General features: G+C 40.7%; 1 pseudogene; it reads left to right on the top strand.

Annotated features, from left to right (window-relative positions):
* Positions 1-17,398: 17,398 nt before the first annotated feature.
* Positions 17,399-18,348, top strand: LOC110258889 (annotated as a pseudogene).
* Positions 18,349-20,228: the final 1,880 nt, after the last annotated feature.

The raw sequence follows: 20,228 nt of genomic DNA, 5'->3' as shown, positions 1-20,228 counted from the left end.
TATTCCACTCAGTAGGCTGAGGGAAATGTCCTTCTCACCTTTCCAGAGGAGCCTTCCTTGTCAGGAGGGAACCAGGAAATGGAGGCCTGACCAAATCCAGATCTGATGAGTTAAGGATGGATGATTGGTCTCCTCCAGCAAGATCTCAGGGAGATCCCACGTGACTGAGAGCCTGAAGATTCTCTTTTGGTACCTGCTGTGCCTGGGGCAAGGTCTGTATTTGGTGATCCACCTCTGGCTAGACAACATCTCCGTGTGGCAGAGGGCACCAAAATCAGTGGATAAATAAAAGCGATTGAAACCAATGAGCTGAATGAATGAAGAAGTGAATCAATGACAATTTGCTTTTGCTCTCTCTTTCTCTCAGTATCTTTCTCTCTCACTCTCTCTTTATATTTACATACACACAAACCCACATATATATATACATATATGCATACACACACACACACACACACACACGCATACATAATATGAAAAAGAGGTAAGGAAATGGATAGATCTATCTATCCTATATCTCCCTGACCAATATCTTGGGTGTGAGTGGGTTTGAAGTGCCAGCCTGGGAATGTCCAGCCTAGGAGTGAATGCTTTTGCAGAGCAGAGTGGATCTGCATGCCACACATGTGTGCAGGTAAATAACTCAGTAAGTGAATAAATTCAAAATGTGTCATGTCTTTATACTCATGAATTTGTCCACACCAAGTCATTAGGTTGGGTCTGTGGTGGCTAGGCTTGGAAAACTTAACTGAATCCGTGAAGTCCTTAGGTCTGTCTCTTTTCCCAAGGGGCAGTGGTCTCGACCCTGACACTTTCTCTGGTGAATGCTGAGATGCTCATTTTTGGGCTTTTACTTTCATGACTCATTTTGGATTGTCCCATACTTGAAGTGGATCTTTTGCAGTTTCACCACCAAGTGATCCAATTGGACATGTCCATCCACCCTGTTTTCCTCACATTCTCCTGCTTTTGGTTCCAAGAAGAGTGACTAGATATCATACCTTCTGTTCCACAGCAGGATGTCTCTGCTACCCACTGTAAGGTCAAAGGGTTGGATCTATGAGCTCCCAAATCCCAGCATTCCCCCACACACCCTCCCCTTTGGCAACCACCATCTGTAGGGCAGTCCAAGTGTTTCATTTCTGTAGGAAGGTTCCTGGTTGTCATTGGTAAGACTTGAGATAGACAGGGTTGCCCCGGGTATGTATGTCTCTCTCACAGACCTGTATCATTTCATGTGAGCATTTCTCTGTCCAACAGTGTGGTTGACAATTGTACTTTTTTGGCACCATTCCATTGCTGAGTCTGCTTCAGTTGTCTATAGGGACCTGTGCTTCCTAGCCTGAATATTTTTCCATGCCTTGCTCTTGGGAAGAGGGCTGCATGAACCTAGTGGGGCATTTAAGTTTTAGAAGAGAACATTGTTCTGGAGACAGGGCCATAATTGGTAGTGCTGGGTCCGATGGTCATGCCAGGGTTCTTTTTGGGATGCCCTGGATCTTGTGTTCCACAGTGGCTGAACAAATGTAAGTACACACCCACTCTGTGGGAGGGCACCTAATTTTCCAACACTCTGCCCTGGTGTTGTTATTAAAAGGCCTCTTAAGGATGGCCATGGGCACAGGACTGAGGAGGACACTCAACCTCGTTGGAATTTGGAATTCTCTAGGAATCAGAGATGCTTGATTTTTCCAGTGCTGGCTGGTCTCTGGCTATGTGGATATGGGCAATGTAGCTTCAGGCATCCTCCCCATTTGTCACCTGGGTTGTTGGTATTAGGTTCTCTTTCCTGGTGTGTGTGCTTGAGCTGTTCCATTTGGAATCCCAGCATGACCTGGGTTTTGGAATGCATAAAAAATACCTGCAAGGGATGAACAGGAGGAACACAAATGGAGCTCCTAGGGAGAGCAGCTGTGCCAAGCGCTGGGCATAGTCTCTCCAGAGGGCTCATGAACCTCCCTGTATCTTTCCTTGGGAGGCTCTTCTCTTCTTTCTAGGCACCTGGTGAGATGTTGTGAGCTAGAGCCAGACCAGGCATATGCAAGCTGCTCTATTAACTGATCCAAAAAGAGTTTCCCTGGGCTCCCTTCTGGCCCCCTGGGCAAAAGGGCTGATTGGGGTGGTGAGGTGGGTTTGGCACCTTGGCAAACATTGATGGGGATCCAAATCAGGTACACTCCATGTGGAGTCTATCCATTTTGAGAGAAAGCAGGAAAGAGAGAACCAGCAAGATCAAACAAGGAAGAAGGAAAAACTCAAGGCCAGACTGAACTGCAAGAAGGAAGGAATGAAAGGGGAAAAATGAAGACCAAAATACTCATTCCATCCTTGCACACCTATCTTCCTCCATACATATGTGCAAGACTCTAACCAAATGGAAGAAGTCTGTTAAGACCTGATGGTTGTGGAGAGAAGGGTTTCCAGAGTAAGGCATGGCATAGGTGAGCCTCTGCACTCCAAAAGCATTTGAGAGAGAGATAGGTAGATGCCACATGGAAGGGCCCTTCTTGGTCTCTGATGAAAGCAGGGGAAGGAAACCCCACACCCCTATGGGCCCCAGACAATGCAGCCCAAGAGAATGCTAATCCAGTGAGAGGAAAGCCTGAGTGTGGCTGTTTGAGCAGATGTCCACATCTCCTGTAGGTCTTGAGGTATGTTAATAGTTATTTAAAGGATATTCTATTTTATGAGTGGTGTATTTCGATGAAAAATATAATCTCCACCTTTGCCTCATGGCCAACACTCTCATCATTTTCCTGAGCTATAAATCAATTCTACAGGGTTGTAGTTTGATCAGGGCATTTCTTAAAGGGAGCAGTATGCAGGCCACCTTAAATCTTTAACTAAATTTGGAAAAAATATAACTACTCTATTATGGCCATAATTAACACATCATTACAGAGTACAAACACAGAATACTTGCCCCTCTTCCTTCACCAAGCATGAGGATCTCAATATCATGCCTGATAAATTCATTCTAAAGGGTGAATTTACTGCTCCGCTCTTCTGAATGTACATGTCAATAGCTGAAAACACATGCTAGCAGTCCAAAGGAAAAGGAATTTTAAACAGAGATTGGAACCAAGATATTTCAGGTTGGATATCCATGGGTTGATGAGCCAAAGCCCCCGTTTGCTTTGGGTGCTGGCAGGTAGTTTGTTTACCAGAGCCAGTGCTAACTTGTCAGTGGAGATGACAATTTTTATAAAGGGAAGCAGGATCTCCCTGCTGAACTTCTGTGAGCCTTGGCTTGAAGTCTTCATCTGGAGGGTCTTGAGGGTTCCCAATTGGAGGAGAGGGGACTCTGTCCCTGCAAGTCCTGGGTCTAGAGAGAGATGAGTTGTTTCCCATAATTGACTGTGTTTGGGTGACATAAGTCTTGCATTCTGGCACATTGTTACCCAGCCCTTGGTCAAGATTGCTCAGACAGGGTTCCTATGTAAATGCAGTGAGACATGAAGAGTTACAGAAGTCAATTCCTAAATCCCACATGCACTAGACAAATTGTCCACCTCCCCAGTGAATTGAAAAGACTTAATCTTCCTTGTGTGGTCTGCTGCAGGAAAGCTGATTCTTGATAGAGCCCTAATGTGAATGTGGTGAAAAGGATTTGTTCTCTGAGTCCAAATTTGAACCCATTAGAATGCAGTCAAGAAAAGGTTGTCAGGGGTTCATAATCATGGGCTGATCTTTTTTTACTGGGGTTGGATTGCCCGAGTTGGAATGTCTCTTTTCCTAGAGAGGGGCTCTTTCTGGAACACCAACTGTACTTTGGATGGAGGATCATATGATGGAGGGAAAATTTTTGGTAAAGTCTTGGACAGCTGTCCTGGCTGAGATAATTTTTCAAACATCATCAGAGGAAAGCCTGTGGTAGTACTACTTGAGAGAATGTGATAGAAGCACAGAGAGAGAGAGGGGGATATATAAAGGTGATTTTTATTCAAGCAAGAGTTCAGGCCAAGATCTCAGCACTGAGGAGGTGTCAGTGTTTCAGGTGGATATCCGAATTCAGGGAAGAAACAGCACTTTCGCCCAACGTACTTCATTCATTATTGGCAAGACTATAGAAATGAGGTCCTAAAATTCCCTGCTCCCCACTGTAAGGTAAGGGTTAGAGCCCCTGTTTGGCACCCTATTCCACTCAAATGTCATGATGTGGGAATCAGGATAAAGGACATAGACCTTTTCCCTGACCCAAAAAGCCACTTCCCATATAAAGTGATTCTAATATTGTGTTCCTCTTCACTCTTTACTACATTTCAGGATCAAGTCTATATGTGATGTGGGTCTTTGTCACTCACATTTATGCTTTTCAACCTGAGGGTAATAATGGGTAGTTCTGGGATGTAGATTTTAAGTGAAATTTTGACACTTAAATGCCACTCCTGTCCAGGGAAACAGCCACAACTCTGTAGAGAGCAGTTGTGCCTAGAGTGGGCAGAATTGCTTTCCCTCTGAACATTCCAGGCCAACTGGTTGCCCTAGCAATGGGATGATTCCCATTGAGCCTTTTGTCACAACTGCCACTCTGTGAGATGAGAGTAGCATATTGGGCAGCATGTGGGAAGATCTAACCCTCACACCTCGAGGGTTGGACGATAGGCAACCTGAGGTGTTGTCTCGAGGTATGTTGATAATCATCTAAAGTCTATTCCATCAGAAGGGTTGTATATTTGGATGAAAAATATTATCTCACTCTTTACACTCATGACCACAACTATCATCATTCTACTGATGTAGAAATCAATTATATAGACTTGCAGGTTGATCATGGTAGATCTTAAAGGGAGCAGGAGCAGGCCACCTCAAATATTTTCTAAATGTGAAAAAAATAAGAGTGTCTTAATGCCATAATAAACACGTAATCCCAGAGTACAAACAAGGAAACCCAGCCCCTCTGCCTTCACCAAGCACGAGGCTTGGTGAATGTCTGGTAATGACATTCAAAATGGGGAAATTACAGCTCCACTCTTCTGAATGTACATGTAAATAGCTGAAACCACATGCTAGCAGTCCAAATGCAAAGGAATTGTAAACAGAGAATGGAACCTGGATATTTCAAGTTGTATATCCATGGGTTGATGAGCACAAGTCCCCTTTCATTTTGGGTGCTGGCTCATAGCGTGGTGACTAGGGCCAGGGCCAAATTGTCAGTGGTGTCCACAGATGTAAGAAAGGGAAGGATTGCATCTCTGTTGAACTTCTGTGAGCCCTGGTGTGATGTATTCATATTAAGGGTCTTGAGGATTTCCTCTTGGAGGAGAGGAGACTCTGTCACTGCAAGTCTTGGGTCTAGAGAAGAATGAGTTTTGTTTTGTTTTGTTTTGTTTTCCAATAATAGACTGGGTTTTGGTGACAGAAGTCTTGCATTTTGCCCCTTTGTCAGTCAGGCCTTGTTCAAGATTCCTCGGGCTGCTGTTCTGATGAAAATTCAGTGAAACATGAAGAGTCACAGACATCAATTCCTAAATCCCTCATTAACTAGACCACTTGTATACCTCCCCAATAAATCCACAGGACCTAATCTTCCTTATGTGGTCTGCTTCAAGGAAAGCTGATTCTTGATAGAGAACTCATGTGAATGTGGTTTTAAAGGTTTGGATTATTGAGTCCAAATTTGAGCCAATTAGAACACAGTCCACAAGAGGTTGTTGGGGGTCAGAGTGAGGGCTGATAATTGGATTACTGGGAGGAGGTTGGCCTGAGTTGGAATGTCTCTATTCCTAGAGTGGGGCTCTTTCTGGAACACCGACTGCACTTTGGATGGGGAATGATAAGACAGAGGGAAAATATTGGGTAAATTCTTGGATGGCTCTCCTGGCTGGAATAATTTTTCCAAGATCAACAGAGGAATTCTTTTTTTTTTTTTTTTGTCTTTTTGCCTTTTCTATGGCCGCTCCCTCGGCATATAGAGGTTCCCAGGCTAGGGGTCTAATTGCAGCTGTAGCCACCAGCCTACACCAGAGCCACAGCAACTCAGGATCTGAGCTGTGTCTTCGACCTACACCACAGCTCATGGTCACGCGAGATCCTTAACCCACTGAGCGAGGCCAGAGATCAAACCCTCAACCTCATGGTTCCTAGTCGGATTCGTTAACCACTGAGCCACAACAGGAACTCCAACAGAGGAATTCTTTTGGTAGAACTATTTGAGAGAAAGTGATAGAAACACACACACAGAGAAACAGAGACAGTAGGGGTGGATAAAGGACATTTTGATTCAAGCAACATTCCAGGGCTAGTCCTCAGCCCCAAGGAGGTATCAGTGGTTCAGGTGGATATCCATCTTCAGGGGAGAAACAACGCTCATCCGAAATATTTCACTTATTATTGGTTAAACTATTGAACTATGGCCCTATAATTCACTGCTCTCCCCTGTTTGGCACCCTTTTCCACTCAAATGGCATTTTCCACTCAAATGGCATGATGCAGGGACCATTGTAAAGGAGAGGAGACTTGTTCCCTAAAAGCCACTCCCCATATACAGTTATTCTCATGTTGTGTTCCTCCTCACTATTGACTAGGTTTCAGGATCCAGTGTATATATGAAATCAGAATTTGTTGCTCACATACATGCTTTCAAAACTTATAGTATTAATGTGTGGTTCTGGGGTGCAGATTATATAAAATATTGAACTTGAACTGCCACACAGGTCCAGGGAAACAGCCACAATTCTATAGAGAGCAGGTGGGGCCAGAGTGGGCAGCATTGCCTTCGCTCTGAAAATTCCAGGCCAAATAGATGCCACAGCAATGGTATGATACCCATTGAGCTTTGTGTAACAACTGCCACTCTGTGAGATGAGGTGTTCGTGCTAAGCAGCAGGTAGGAAGATCTGACTCTCACACCTCGAGGGTTGGATGATGGGCAACCTGAGCTGTTGGTCTCCAGAATGTTGATACTGATCTAAAGGCTGTTCAATCTGATGGGTTGTAGAATTGGTTGTAACATATTATCTCCATCTTTAGTCTCATGGCCACCTCTCTCATCAGTCTACTGAGCTAGAAATAGATTATACAGGTTTGCAGCTTTGTCATGGTAGATCTTAAATGGAGCAGTGAGGAGGACTCCTCAAATATTTTCCTAAATGTGAAAAAACTAGTGTCTTTGGCTGTAATTAACAGGTCATCCCAGAGTACAAACACAGAAATCTTGCCCCTCTACCTTCACCAAGCACGAGGCTCTCTATATCACCCCTAATGAAGACATTCAAAAGGGGGAATTTACTGCTCCAGACTTCTGAATGTACATGTAAATAGCTGAAACCACATGCTAGCTATCCAAAGGCAATGGAATTATAAACAGAGAATTGAACCAGGTTATTTCATGTTGGATAACCATGGGTTGATGAGCACAAGCCCCTTTCACATTGGTTGCTTGCTCTTAGTGTGGTGAGAAGGGCCAGTGCTTAGTTGTCAGTGGGGTCCACATTTGTAAAAATGGGAAAGTGGGTATTTCTGGTGGACTTCTGTGAGCCAGGTTGTGAAGTCTTAAAGTTGATGGCCTTGAGGGTTCCTTCTTGGAGGAGAGGGGACTCTGTCCCTGCAAGTCTTGGATCTAGAGAAAGATGAGTTTTTAACCTTAATAGACTGGGATTGTGTGACAGAAGAGTTGCACTCCAGCCCGTTGTTACCCAGGCCTTGGTTAAGATTGCTCAGACCCATGTTCTAATTCAAATTCAGTGAGACATGAAGACATCAATTCCTAAATCCCCCTAGGCCTATACCACTTGAACACCTCCCCAGTGAATCCAGAAGACCTCAGCTTCCTTGTGTGGTCTGCTGCAGGAAAGCTGATTCTTGATGGAGCCCTCATGTGAATGTGGTTGGAAAGGTTTTCAACACTGACTCCAAATTTTGGCCAATTAGAACAAAGTCCACATGAGGTTGTCAGGGGTCACAGTAGAGGGCTGATAATTGGATTACTGTGGGGAGGTTGGCCCCAGTTTGAATGTCACTATTCCTAGAGAGGGGCTCTTTCTGGAACACCGACTGTACTTTGGATGGAGGATAATAAGACAGAAGGAAAATATTTGGTAATGTGTTGGAGGGCTCTTCTGGCTGAGATAAGTTTTCCAAGGTCAATAGAGGAAATCTTGTGGTAATACTATGTGAGAGAAGGTGAGAGAAGCACAGAGAGTGAAGGGCGGGAGATGAAGATTTTGATTCAAGCAACTGTTCAGGGTAAGTTCTCAGCCCCGAGGAGGTGTCAGTGGTTCAGGTGGATATCCGACTTCAGGGAAGAAACAATTATCTTGTCCAACCTATTTCACTTATTTTTGGTGAGACTATTGAAATGTGGCCCTAAACTTCACTGCTATCCATTGGAAGATAGGAGTCAGAGCCCCTGTTTGGCACCGTTTTCCACTAAAATGGCATGAGGTGAGGATCAGTATAAGGAATGCAGACATTTTCCCTGAGCATAAAAGCCACTTCCCATATAATGTGATTCTCATGTTGTGTTCCTCCTCACTCTTTCATAGGTTTCATGATTCAGTCTAAATAGGAAGTAGATCTTTGTGGCTCACATATATTCTTTTAACCTGAGAGTACTAAAGTGTGGTTCTGGGATTCAGACCTTAAGCATAATGTTGACCCTAAACTGCCACACATGTCCAGGAAAACAGACACATTTATATAGAGAGCAGGTGGATCTATAGTGGGCAGAATTTCCTTCCCTCTGAAAGTTCTAGGCCAACTGGTTTCCACAGCAATGGGAAGATGCCCATTGAGCCTTTTGTCACAACTGCTACTCTGTGAGATGAGAGGTGCCTCTTTGGAAGCAGAAGGTATGATCTCAACCTCACACCTTGAGGGTTGGACGATGGGCAACCTTAGCTGTTGTTCTCGAGGGATGTTGATACTGTTCTAAAGGTTGTTTCATCTGATGGGTTGTACAATTGGTTGTAAAATATTATCTCCATCTTTAGGTTCATGGCCATCACTCTCATCATTCTACCAAGCAAGAAATTGGTTATACAGGTTTGCAAGTTGTTTATGATATATCTTAAAGTGATCAGTGTGCAGGGCACCTCAAATCTTTTCCTAATTGTGAATAAAAATAATGCAGTGTATAATGGCCATAATTAACAGGTCATCCCAGTCTACTAACACTGAAAACATGCACCTCCTCCTTCACATATAATGAGTCTCAATATCACCCCTGATAAAGCCATTCAAAAGGGGGAATTTACTGCTCCACTCTTCTGAATGTACATGTCAATAGCTGAAACCCCATGCTAGCTGTCCAAAGGCAAAGGGATTTTAAAGAGAGAATGGAACCAAGATATTTCAGGTTGGATATCCATGTGTTGATGAGCACAAGCCCCATTTTGTTTTGGTTACTGGCTTGTAGTGTGGTGACATGGGCCTTTGCTAAATTGTCTGTGCTGTATACCTTTGTAAGAAAGGGAAGAAGGGTCTCTCTTTTGAAGTTCTGTGATCCCTGGCATGAAGTCTTCATGTTGACGGTCTTGATGGTTCCCCCTTGGAGGAGAGGGGACTCAGTCCCTGCAAGTCTTGGGTATAGAGAATGATGAGTATTATCCATAAGGGTATGGGTTTGGGTGACAGAAGAGTTGCACTCTGGCCCATTGTCAGCCAGGCCTTGGTCAAGTTTGCTCAGACCAGTTTTCTGATACAAATCATTGAGACAAGAGGACTCCCAGACATCAATTCCTAAATGCCCCATGAAATAGACCACTTGTCCACCTCCCCAGCAAATCCACAAGACCTAATATTCCTTGTGTGGTCAGCTGCAGGAAAGGTGATTCTTGATAGAGCCCCCATGTGAACGTGGTTGGAAAGGTTTTGATCTCTGAGTCCAAATTTGAGCCACTTGGTATGCAGTCCATAAGAAGTTTTCAGTGGGTCCTAGTGAAGGGCTGATAATTGGATTACTGTTGGGAGGATGGACCGAGTTGGAATGTCTATATTACTTCAGAGGATCTCGTTCTGGAACACCAACTCTATTTTGGATGGGGAATAATAATACAGAGGGACAATATTTTGTAAAAGCTTGAAAGATTCCCCTGGCTGAGATAATTGTTCTTGGATCAACAGAGGAAATCTTGTGGCAGTAAAATTTGAGACAAAGTGAGAGAGATAGTGAAGCTGGAGATAAAGTATATTATGATTCAAGCAACATTTCTGGGTAAGATCTCAGTGCTGAGGAGGTGTCAGTGGTTCAGGTGCATGTCCTATTTCAGGGTAGAAACAGCAGTCCTGTCTAACATATTTCACTCATTATTGGTGAGACTAATGAAATGTGGCCCTAAAATTCACTGCTCTCCCCTGGAAGGTAGGGGTTAGAGCCCCTGTTTGGCACCCTTTTCCACTCAAATGGCATGATGCAGCGACCATTGTAAAGGAGAGGAGACTTGTTCCCTGAGCCTAAAAGCCACTCCCCATATACAGTTATTCTCATGTTGTGTTCCTCCTCACACTTTACTAGTTTTAAGGATCCAGTCTATATGGGAAGTGAGTCTTCTTCACTCACATACATTCTTTTCAACCTGAGAGTGAAAATGTATTATTCTTTGATGCAGATTTTAAATAAAATATTGACCCTGAACTGCCACAATATACAGGGAAACCTCCACATTTCTACATAGAGCAGGTGGGCCCAGAGTGAGTGGAATTGCCTTCTTTCTTAAGTTTCCATGCCAACTGGTTGCCACAGCAATGGCAAAATTCCCATTGAGCCTTGCATCACAACTGCCACTCTGTGAGATGAGAGGTGACCGTTGGGCAGCAGGTGGGAAGATCTCACCCTCACAACTCAAGGGATCACACATCACTTAAGATTGTGTGGCAGACTTTGTTTTTGTTGCTACATTTGTTACTTTGCTGGCTCCATGTTTCTTTGTTGAGATCAGGCATATATGTTGTCTTCATAATTACATGGTTATACTTTCCAGGGATGATGCATGGTTGGTGAAAATATGATTAAAATTATAATAATAATTTTCTTTCCTTCTTCATTTATTCAAGTATCTAGCACCTTCCCACAGGACCCCTAACCGCCATGCACTCTGACAAGCACTGGGGGAGCAAAAATGAGTTAAGCATATTTGCTTTGCTCAAGTTGTTCTGTGTTGGGAAATACTGTATGTATTTGATAAATGCTGTAATAAAGGGATGGTTTATTAATAAAGATGCTATGGAATCACAATGAGAGGGAAAAAATGGTGACCCAGGGTTGTAGAAAAACTTAGTAGAGGACAGAGGAAAAGCAGAATGGAATTAGGTTTTAGTGAGTATTTACTATATTGAAGGTATTTTACACATTTTATTTAATTAATTCTTCAAATAGCTCTGTCAGCTAAGCCTTCATCATTTCTCTTTAACATACTTTAATAATACAAAGCCATACATATATATGTATGTGTATATATGTGTGTCTATATATGTATATTCACATATTCATATACACATATATACACACATATACACATACATACACATACACATATATGCATGTATATATTCACGTGACCTTTACTTTTTGTTTACACTTCTGTGGTCCAAATGTGGTTAACCACTTTTTCTGGGATGTTCTCCCTATCCTGTCCCTGGCATGTGCTGGCACCCAGAACAATAATTCTTTTTGTTTTGTCTGTATTAGTAGGAATGCTCAGTGCTGTAATCATTTTGGCCTCCTATATGTATATCTCAAAATCATATTGAATCTCCACTCTGTGGATGGGAGGCAAAAAGCTTTCTCTGCCTGTTCATCACATTTGTCTGCTGTGGCTGTTTTATATGGTACCCTTTTCTTCATTCATATCTAGCCCAATTCCCACTCATCTCAGGACATTAAAAAAAGTGGTATCTGCATTCTATACCACCTTGATTCATGGACAAAAAAAAATATGCATTTTGGAGGACATTGGTTAAGACAAATTTCCTGCTGAGTAGGTAATTTTGAGGGTGACTTTTGCCATCGTACAGGTGGAGCACTCAAGTATTTACTTAAGAAGATAACTGGCTTTGGCTTCAGGAGATCACCAATTACTAAGAGGACTAAAAGCAGATAAATCCTATACCGTTTCTGGTTCTCAGAGTCTTAATTTGTAAAAGGAGCATACTGGACTCAGTGCCATCTGAATTACTTTCTTCTCTAAGGTTATATAATTTTATACAATATGTCCAAATGATCTATGTGGTGAGACCAAGTGTCAGTCATGCTCTAGGTGAAGATTAACTGTAAAACTATGTAAGGTCATAAGTCAAAGTCCAGCCAGCCAGTTGAGGTCTAGGAAGATATATAAAAATTCTCCCAGAGTCTCAAGTCTGGCACTTTGAATTCAGCCTTGGCTCAGATCATCCCTCTCCCAGAACAAAATTCTGTCCATTCAAGTTTGATCTTCCTAGGGCTATCTTTCAAAGAAATAACTTTAATTCCTTTCAGTTCTCATGGAAAGTTCTCATCTCATTACCTAATGGCTGAAAGAAGTTAGATTCATCTCATGACTTTTCTTCCTGTGGCCATATTCTTACAATTATTTGCCCATTATTTATGTACTCGATTGTTTTAAAATGCTTATTGAAATTTACTGTTTAAGGCATTATTCTTGAAGGTGGAGACACAGCATAGAAAGAGCAACAAAATCCATGCTCATTCTTATAGGATGATAAGATGCCATTAAAATTCAATGTTAGGTAATGGTAATTGCTTTGAAGAAACATAAAATTGGGTAAAGAGAAAGAGAATGAGTTTGAATGGGGTTAGTTGTACTCATAAGTGTACTCAAAGGATGGTGAGAGATGGCCTCCGTGAGGAGGGGGTTTTATAGCAGAAAACTGAATGAAGTAGAGGAGAAAATTGTGTGGCTATAAGGATAGAAATACACTATGAACAGAAAGAAGAGAGAGGAATCTTCTGAGGTAGAAACTTTTCTTAATTTATTTTTTAAATTAAAGTATAGTTTACATGTTCTGTCAATTTCTGTGTACAGCATAGGGACCCCAGCATACACATATGCACATTCCTTTTTTCATATAGTCTTCCATCATGTTCTATCCCAAGAGATTGCATATGATTCCCCGTGTTATATAGTAGGACCTCATTGCTTATCCACTGTAAATGTAATAATCTGTATCTACTAACCCCAAACTCCCAGTCCATTCCCCTCCATCCCCCCTCCCACTTGGCATCCACAAGGCTCTTCTCTGTATCTGTGAGTTTGTATCTGTTTTGTAGATAGGGGTTCACTTGTGCTGCATTTTAGATTCTACATATAAGTGACATCATATGATATTTGTCTCTTTCTGACTGACTTCACTTAGTATGAGAATCTCTAGCTGTATCCATGTTGCTGCAAATGTCATTAATTCATTCTTTTTATGGCTGAGTAGTATTCCATTTTATACATATACCACTTCTTCTTCTACAGCCATACCACCCTGAACACACCCAGTCTCACCCGAGGTAGAATCTTGCTTTGCTTTTTCCAAAAACAGCACATGTTTGAGTGAGGTGGTGAAAGGTAGGAAAATCTACATCTTTTTATCAGTCTACTTCATTGGGCTCTTATGAGGTTCTGAATGAATAAATGCTCTCAAAACACTTTGAAGAAGGCCCAGCATGTAGTAAGCATCTCCAGTAACTAGATTAATGTCCTGAGGCAACTTTTAGATGAATAGGTGTCATTTGTTTTCTGACATGTGTTGAAAGACACATAATTGCTTACAGAAATTTTTTGCCTCATGTTAAAATATTTTTAAATTTAAACCCAAACCTGTTTTTCAAACCTTATATTTTAAAATTTCATATATCCAGTGTGGACTAGTTTTGTCTCTCAAAGATGCTGTGCTATCTAAAGTTATAGCTCTCTATTGCTGCACAGATAACCCTGCTTCATCTTATATTTCTTTACCTGAATCTTAACCTCCATTTGAGCTTCATTATATCCAAGAGACTATTTCCAAAACCTCTGTTATAATGATCCCACCCTCCTGGTAATTCATGGGCCAATCATGAGGTCCCTAAGTGCTTCTGGGCATCCACACTCTGATTGTAATCTCTCTGAAGCAGGGCTTTATTTTTGGTTCTCAAATCTGCACTGTGCCAATGGCTGGTGCTTATCATGCAGAGGTTGAAGGTTCAACGCTGGAATTTCCAAGAGGGAAGATGGTCCCAAAGGGAGATAAAATTTTATTTTGTGCAGGTACTCTCTAAATAAGTTCCTCATAAAGTAACTTTAATTTCTTCTCTATAGGCCTGATCTCCTGAGCTTCTGTTTCCCTGGGAATTATTATACAACAGTTCTTTAGAAAAACCTCTGGTATGTGTTGTGTAGAATTGAGTCAATAAACCCTTTTTTAATCTGGGAAGACCCAGATTTGAAGGTGGTATCACTATACTGTAGGAGCTGAGAAGAATGACAGGTCTACATTGGAGGGTAATTTATTTTCCTATCAGGAAATGTTAATTTTGTAATTTACCTTGGCATAAACAGTCAAAAAGTCCGGAGCATGTTTCTTAGGACAGGTGAGTTAAGTGATTTCCTAAATTACCTTCTGGAGACCAGATAGAGAAACTGAGTTTAGAAGTCTAACAAAACATCCCCTCTAAGCTTATTGTGAGGAGTAATTTGGTATACATAGAATGTTTAGTCTTTGTCTTTTGGTTTTAATGACCTAACTTTAATGTACATTTTGTTTGAATTTTGCATTTGGCATGGAGATGCTAAGTATGCTACAAGACATATGGGCTCATAGAATGTTATAATGAGGAGACTTTGGTTTCTTTGTCTTTTTTTATGGCAATACCTGAAACTTACGGAAGTTCCTGGGCCAGCTATGACCTATGCCACAGCCACAGCAACACTGGATCCAAGCCACATCTGTGATCTGTGATGCAGCTTATGGCATTGCTGGACCCCTAATTCATTGAGCAAGGCAAGGGATTGAATCTACATTTTCACAGAGACAATGTTGAGTTCTTAATTCGCTGAGTCACAAAGAGAACTCCTTTTCTGGGTCTTAATATCTTCATGTTACATATACTGAATATTATATGTAAAAAACAAGCCTATGAATCATCTGTCTTGAATTCCTGCGACCCATGCCAGAGTCACATGCATACCTAAGACCATGAGTTTTCTGTATTGGAAACTATGTTTTGGGTAAGGCTGGGGGAAATACAGTAATAGATACTTCAACTGTCAGAAACTTTTGCTTTCATGTAAGAGTTTGAGTTGGTTGCGATCATATATGAGCATATTCTAGTTTTACCCTCATACAATTTTTATCACCTCAATTTATTTTGGCACTTAAACTGTTTTGTTTCCATCTTGCTTGAGTGCTAACAAATATAAGTGACCTGAAATGTTTCTGAATTTAGAAAATATTAAATTTTTGAAACATTTTACTAACTAATGTATGATAATTCTCACTAATCTTAAATTCCATCCCTCTTTTCTGAGTTCCATTGGCTCTGAGACCACAGGAGGTCAGTGGCTTTTATTTCATTCATTTCCAGCTAAGCTAAACCCTCTTCAATCTGTCTTACCAGAGAGGATGTCATGCGATGTCTGTTAGTACATCTCCCACCACACACCCCATTAATATATATATATTTTTTTCTTTTTAGCATATGTAAAATTCCAAGGCTAGGTATCAAATAGAAGCTGCAGCTGCCAGCCTACCTCACAGCCACAGCAATGCAGGGTCTGAGCCATGTCTGTGACCTACACCACAGCTCACAGCAATGCTGGATCCTTAACCCACTGAGCAAGGCCAAGGATAGAACCTGCATCCTCATGGAAACTAGTTGGGTTCATTACTGCTGAGCCACAACAGGAACTCAAAATCCATAATACTTTTGTGTGATTGCACTGCTGGGATCTGGTTATTTCCATGTCCAAAATTTATACCTCCCTTCTTCAATTTTCATTTTTCATACTATATTCACTTTCCTTTTCTCTAACATCCTAATAGTTTTTTTTCTTTTTTCTGAAACCTTTCAATTTTGAAATAAATAAAGATTCACAGTCAAGTTCAAAAATAGTCCAGAGGGGGCCTCACATACCTTTCTTTCAGGTTCCCCCCAGTTTACCACTGCAGGACACTATAAAAAAACAGAGAATGAACATTGGTATAATGTGTGTATACTTCTGTATCATTTTAGCACACGTGTAGATTTGTTTAACCACCACCACACTCAGGATACAAAATTATTCCATCTCCACAAAGACCTCCCATGTTCTTCCTTCTTTATAATCACATCACTACCCTACTTTCCCAACATTTCTAATCCCAGGTGACCTGTTCATCTCAAAAATTTTGCCATTTGAACACATTATATAATTGGAATCATAGAGTATGAGACCTTTCCATTATGTAAATGGAATCATAGAGTATGAGACCTTTTCTTCAACATTAATGCGGTTGAAACCCAGTCAAGTTGCTGCGTGTATCATAGGTTGTGCCTCTTAATTACTGAATAGTATTCTGCAGTATGGATATACCACAGTTTGCTTCACCATTAACCTATTGTAGGACACTTTGATTGTTCTAAGTGTTTGGCCATTATGAATGAACTTCCTATGAATAAAAAGTGTACAGGTTTTCTGTGAATATAGCTTTTTATTTCTTGAGATCATTGCCCATAAGTGTCCTTTTCATCCGCAACATATTATTTTTCTTTCCCAGTTTCAGATAACACTCAATGGATGACAACACCTGTTCAGTATTTCAGAACTGATCTCTTCTTATGGACTAAAAATTCACTGGAGTTTGATTATTTTAATCACCTACATCATATGGGGAATGTCAGTGTTTTGAAGAAGGTGTCACAGAGTAGACACTACGGAGGACTTTGACCCTGTTCAAAACCCAGCTTTTTTTATCTAGGCTTGCACTCCTTCTTAGACTTCAGAAGTTATATTTTAGATTTTAACTATTTTTTCTAGAATCTAAAGGAAGTGGCAAGAAAGTTATATACCTCACACCTTTTCTCTAGAATGAGAACTGTCAGCCTGAATTCATAAAGGTCACATAAAATACTTCACCTATGAAATGTGTTTTAAAACACCCTTGGTTCAAAGGCAGGGGTTTTAGAAACATAATCTGGCATAGTTAGAGGACTTGCCTTAGATAATCTCCAGAGGCCATTTCTACACCTATAAAATGTATGCTTCTCTTCAAAAATCCTGTTTTGATCAAGAAAAACTGAAAACCCAGTGAGATTTGGTGACTCAGTATTGCACAGAGAGTTAGCAGATAGGATGACAGACAAGAAGTCAACATCAGGACTGTTATTTGACAGTCTACCCCATGAAAGATAAAAACATAGAAGCTATATTCATTTTTAAACTCAAGAAGTCCAGTTATGAATTGACTCAAAGGAAAAATCTTTCTCTTTTTCATTACAGCTTAGATTGGAGAAATGGATTATGGAAATCAAACTTTGGTGATGGAGTTTGTTTTTGTGGGCTTGGCAAATCACTTCCAGCACCAGGTGGTTCTTTTTGTGATATTTCTCTTGGTTTATCTTGTCACTCTACTGGGAAACTTGGGGATAGTCACTGTCATCAGGATGGATTCTTGACTCCACACCCCCATGTACTTTTTCCTTAGCCACTTGTCCTTTGTGGATGTCTGTTCCTCTTCTTTCCTTGGTCCCAAGATGTTTACTGACATATTTCTGGAGAAAAAAATCATCTCTTTCTTTGGTTGTGCTGCTCAGTTATGTTTTTTTTTTTTTTAATCAGTTCATAGTGACTGAATGTTTCCTTTTGTCTTCCATGGCATTCGATCAGTATATGGCCATCTGTAAGCCCCTATTGTATGCACTCATTATGTCCCAGCGAGTTTGTGTGCAGCTGGTGGTAGGGCCTTATGCCATGGGTCTTATAAGTGCTGTGATTCATACAGTTTTTTTCCTTTTGCTTGCCTTACTGTGGTTCAAACATCATCAATCATTTCTTCTGTGACCTTCTTCCAGTTTTCTCCTTGGCATGTGCAGACACACAGGTCAATAAATTTTTACTTTTCATCGTGGCTGGAGCTGGAGGAGTCCTCACTAGTGTGATCATCTTGGTCTCCTGCTCTTACATCATCATGGCCATCTTGAGAATTCATTCTGCTTATGGGAGGTGGAAAGTCTTCTCCACCTGCTCTTCACACTTAGCTGTCTCCATTCTTTGTGGGACCCTCTTCTTTACCTATGTATGGCCAAGTTCTAGTTTCTCCTTGGACATCAACAAAGTGGTTTCTTTGTTCTACACATCTGTGATTCCCATGTTGAATCCACTCATCTCTAGCCTTAGAATCAAGGAAGTCAAAAATTCATTCAGAAGAGCATGTCAAAGGAATAAGTTCCTTATGGGTAAATAAACTGGAATACCATTTTACTACAGATTGGGAGCTAACATGTATGCAAGATGCAACTGCATGGCCTGTATATAGGAAGTCCTAATTTTACATTGAGAACTCCCTCTGTGTCACTGACAAGTCACACAGTGCCTTTAGGTCACAATTTTCTCACTTTTTTTTTCCTCATTTCTGATTCAGTAGGGATGCATTTTAGAACTTTCAGCTCAGATGAGTAGATCATTGAATCCCACGATTTTAAAAATATTTTTATTCACACCCAAAACATTTTATGACGAGGATATGAGAGATTCTTTGTTAAATTCTGAAAATAAATGCTGTAGTCACAAACAGTGGCTTAACAATACTTCTGTTTTGCCTGCAGTGTGTCAAGAGTGCTCATTGTTTGTGATCTTGGCCTTGACTTTTTAAACATAAACTGTTAAAAAGTGTATTGGTTCTGCGGCTCTAATGGATAGCATGGTGAGCATAGTTAATAATGCTGCATTGTGTGTTTATTTGTAAGTTGCTGAGAGAGTATATCTTAATAGGGGCCATCATAAGAAATAAGTTCATAACTCTTTATGTAATTGATAAATATATTGTGTAATCATTGTGCATATGAATCATGATGTTGTATACCTTGGACTAATACAATATTATATGTCAATTATGCACTGGTAAAAATGAAAAAAGTGAATTTTTCAGGAATGATGTGACCATAGCCCTCTAATACTACCTTCTCGCTTGGCATAGATATTTCATTAAGGCCTTGTACATCCTCTATATCTTGTATATCCTCAAGTCGTAGTAGTAACTTGTCACAGTTTTGTTGCCATAATTACATGATGTGTGCATTTGAAGTACAGAACACACTCCTGTTCTTTAATAAAATGCTGCTAGTATTGTTATTTATTGACTTCTGTGTCATAGGCAGGATATTAGGTCTGTATTTACAGATAATGAGCCAAACAGCCATGAAGATTTGGTCTCACACTTTTATTCTCTGGCACATCATAAAAAATCCAAGACACAAGGGAATAAGCCGTGTTTATATACCATTCATTGTAAGATTCATTGAGACCTACAACCTGTCATCTCTGAGGACTTTCCTTAAAACACACTTCATTATAGCTCATTAACTTTGAAGGATGGGAAGTCAGTAATGCCCTAAAGTTTTTGTTTGTTTTGCATATTTTTCACCATGCTTTCTGACAGTTTTGGTGTCTGTGTTGGATAACACTTGGGTCAAGCTGCTATTCAGTTAAGAAGAAACGGGAGTAAAAGGATGCTATAATCAGTAATCAATTTAACAAATTTTTACATATGCCTTTATTGTGTGCTGTTCACATTGAAGGAGAAGTTCTCATGGAAGTTACAGGCTAGTAGAGTAGAAAGACAGGTAATCAAGCAAAAAGATTCAAAATGACTATCTGTCTGGGGTGATTTCTGTGACAGAAATAATTGAGGCATCAAGATGAGCATAGAGGTGTATATCTTAGCAAGGGTAGTAAATAAGAGCTTCTTTAAAAAAGGGATCAGGAAAAATGAAGAAATTCTGTTTAGGATAATGGACTCAGATGCCGCTATTTGGGCCATAAAAGGAGAAAGGACCCTGTGCAATAGTAACAGGACCCTTGGGTGTTCTAGGACAGAGGGCAGTGTTGGCAAGCTAATCCACAGGATCATTTTCTCCTTTCTTTTTATGATGCAGATGTTTTGTTAAAGGAAAGTTGAGAATAGGAAGAAGTTACGCAATGCATTGTTGGTAGAAGGGATTCACTATGAGCAAATGAGTACTCATAAAAATAATTACTTTGGAGAAGAGATCTTCCTAGGCACATTATGCTGGAGTAATTATGGTCTATTATTTCCTAGTCACTTCAAGCCTCCTTGCACCATAA

This window comes from Sus scrofa, unplaced genomic scaffold (assembly GCF_000003025.6).
Source record: "Sus scrofa isolate TJ Tabasco breed Duroc unplaced genomic scaffold, Sscrofa11.1 Contig53, whole genome shotgun sequence".
NCBI lineage: Eukaryota > Metazoa > Chordata > Mammalia > Artiodactyla > Suidae > Sus > Sus scrofa.
Note: the sequence above shows the minus strand (reverse complement) of the source record. Positions and strands in the feature narration are given on the sequence as shown.